Here is a 3,304-nt window from a genome sequence, read left to right on the forward strand (position 1 = left end):
GCAGTCTGCACCACAGTATAGGAGAGCAGATTATAGTCACTGCATTTACATACAGGAACTTACTTGTCTTCTGACGACAATTTCCAGACACAGTTCTGACACTGCGGAAATATCCATAGCCATGTACCAAGGATACAGAAGCTAAGTATTCGTATACATAATATATTGGTCTGTCCATCCATCCTTCCATCTTTCTTTCTTCTTTCTATCTATCTACTGTATCTTTCTATCTCTATTTTTCTGGCCTATTAATCTTTCTACAATATCTACTTATTATACATACATAATATGTAACATAATTCCTTTCTTCTCTACTTCTTTCCTTTTTTTCTGTCCTTCCTTCCTTCCTTCCTTCCTTCCTTCCCCTATTTCCATCCTCTCTTTCATTGCTTTCTCCTTTTCTAACCCCTTCCTTCTTTCCTTTTAACCATCTTTTTCTTTCTTTCTTTTTTTCTTTTTCTTTCTTTCTTTCTTTCTTTCTTTCTTTCTTTCTTTCTTTCTTTCTTTCTTTCTTTCTTTCTTTCTTTCTTTCTTTCATCTCTATTTTCCTGTCTTATTAATCTCTCTACTCTATTTATTTATACATACATACATAATATGTAACATAGTTCCTCACTTCCTTTCAGCCTTCATTCCCCTATTTCCCTTCCTTCTACCTTTCTTTCTTTCTTTCTTTCTTTCTTTCTTTCTTTCTTTCTTTCTTTCTTTCTTTCTTTCTTTCTTTCTTTCTTTCTGTCTTTTCTTTCCTATCCTTTCCTTCCTTTGCTCCCTCCTACCTTCTTTTTTCATTATTTTCATCTTTTTGTGGAGCTGATAACTATCTATTATCTACATGTAAAGAAAGTCCTGGAGCAAAAGGCAAAAGAATAGGCGAAAGGACGGCATGACAGGGTGGGCAGGCAGTCAGGTAGAGAAAGGGTTAAGTTAGCCTAAGGAAGGTGCTCGGGTGTCACTTACCGTGATTGGCTGGGTCAAGTGGTCCAGGAGGAGCATCCAGGGTGGTTAGAGCAGGAGGAGGGGTGATCCAGGCAGTTGGGAGTCAGCACAAGGTCAGTTCACTTCTGCAGCTTTCTTTATCCACAAAAATGATTTAGAAAATGTCAGATCTCTCTGGCCTATTTGCTCAATTACAAGCAGCTGCAGATGCTAATGGCTCTGCATGGCTGCAGACTTAAATTCAAAGCTTGCTGCAGCCTTCTCAACCACAGCAAGGACGTAGGGCACCACGCGCTAGGCGGTCCAGGCCTCCTGAGCGCTTTTCCCCTGCTCATTCACAAGTTTCTGGGGGCTCAGCGCCGCCTTAGGAGCCCCTCTAGGGACCCTCCAGAACCTCCATCTAAGCGCGCTCCTGCGCTTCCAGATGCTAGGCCTGGGAGGAATCCTCGGCATAGGCAGAGCCCAAAGGAGCTGGGTGCTTCTTCTATGCCTCCCATCCCCCCCTCCCGCCCTTCACACACTCAGGCCCCTCCGGCCGCCTCACCCGGCGATGCTCCGGTCGGGGAGGCGGCTCAGCGTGGGACACGTTCCGCTGCGGGCGCCGACCTGTCTCCTGGCGCGGTCGGTGGCCCCTCCACCTCCATTGCTGTTCCCGGGCTGCCCTCTTCCCTGCCTGATCGCGCGGCGGCCTCGCGGAGCAGGCGCCGCGCAGGACACCTCTCTTCTGGCGGGCCCTCCCTAGGACGTGGGAGCGCCCGTGACGTCACCGGCGTGCGCGCCGGCCCAGCGGCAATCAGGGGAATCCCTTTCTGATGTGCCATCCACCTCTGCTGTCCAGGACTCCGGCCGATCCGAGGGTGAGGAGGAAGAAGAGGAAGATGTGGATGCGGCTACGTTGGCTTCTGGATCTGCGGCTCCTGGGGACACTCCGGGGCAGCCAGGTGATATTCCTTTAAACACTAATGCCTTATCTTCTGCTTTTGTAAATTTTTTGCATGGGGTATGTGGGGGTTTTTTGCAGCCCCATTCTACAATGCCTGTCCCAGTGGGGTCCCTGCCAGCAAGGGGGTCCGGGCCAGCGATACATTTCCCAGGGGGGTCCCTGACAGCAACGGGGTCCTTGCCGTCAAGGCATTTCCCAGGGGGGTCCCTGCAGGCTGCGCCTTTTCCTGGAGGGTCATCAGCAGCAGTTCTTGATGCCCGGCATACCGTCAACAGGGTAGGGCAACAGGTTGCGGCTGCATCTACGCAGGTGAGCATGGCGGACGCATGGTTGCCACGGGCATCTGCTGCGGAGGTAAGTACGTCCCCCGTGCCAGTGGCCCAGCCCCTTTGCCCCATTTTGCCGGTTGATAACCCGTCGGTCTCAACTGTACCGTTGGTTGCCCCTGAAACAGCATCCCCCAAGCCAGCCGACAAGGGCGCAGAGTCGGTTCGTTTGGCGGATTCTGCGAGATGCCAGGTTTACGTTTGTTTTGAGGGTCCCCTAGGGTCCCATCTCAAAACTGAGGTCAGGGAAAAGATATGGAAAGGGGAATACATTGATATATTTTCCCTCCTCCCCCTTGAGAAGTTTAACTTAGATAGGTTAAAGCTGGACGATAACAGAAAGGAGGATGAGGAAAAGCGTCGCTATCGCCTTATTCCACGTACGTTTGCCAATTGGTTACAAGCTTTTGCTATTTTGGCAAGCGTTATTGGGGAAAAGGCTCCCGAACATTGCTCCCCCCTTTTTTGTTATCTGGACGCCATCGGGGAAGCATGTCGGGTATACGGTGGGGTGGCGTGGCTGCGCTATGACGAACAGTTTCGTCAGCGTAAGGCCATCAGACCATCCATTCGCTGGGATCACAAGGACATCAGCCTCTGGATGAAGCTGATGACCTCGGCAGGAGGCCACCCCGTTTCCAGATGTTTTAAACAAGGGAGGGGTCGTACCGCCGATCCTGCGGGAAAAAGGGATGACTCCGGTGAGGGTGGAAAGGATGCGTTCCTTCCTAAGTAGATATCCGGATCGGGCTGCGGCTGCCCTCTTGGAGGTAGGGTTTTCCGAAGGCTTTCGGATTCCTTGTTCTCTGACCGTCGTTCCTCCGTTCGCGCGTAATCTAAAATCTGCCCTTACTTATCCCTCCATTGTTACTCAGAAACTGGCTAAGGAGGTGAGTTTAGGTCGCATGGGGGGCCCCTTTCCTTCCCCCCCGTTACCCAGGTTGGTAGTTTCGCCACTAGGGGTAGTTCCGAAGAAGGAACCTAACAAGTTCCGCCTCATTCATCATTTATCCCATCCCAAAGGGGGGTCAGTTAATTACGCTATTCACCCTTCCATGTGTGCGGTTTCCTACACTTCCTTTGACGCGGCTGTCGCCTG

Source organism: Nanorana parkeri, unplaced genomic scaffold (assembly GCF_000935625.1).
Source record: "Nanorana parkeri isolate BGI_ZX_2015 unplaced genomic scaffold, ASM93562v1 scaffold1606, whole genome shotgun sequence".
Lineage (NCBI taxonomy): Eukaryota > Metazoa > Chordata > Amphibia > Anura > Dicroglossidae > Nanorana > Nanorana parkeri.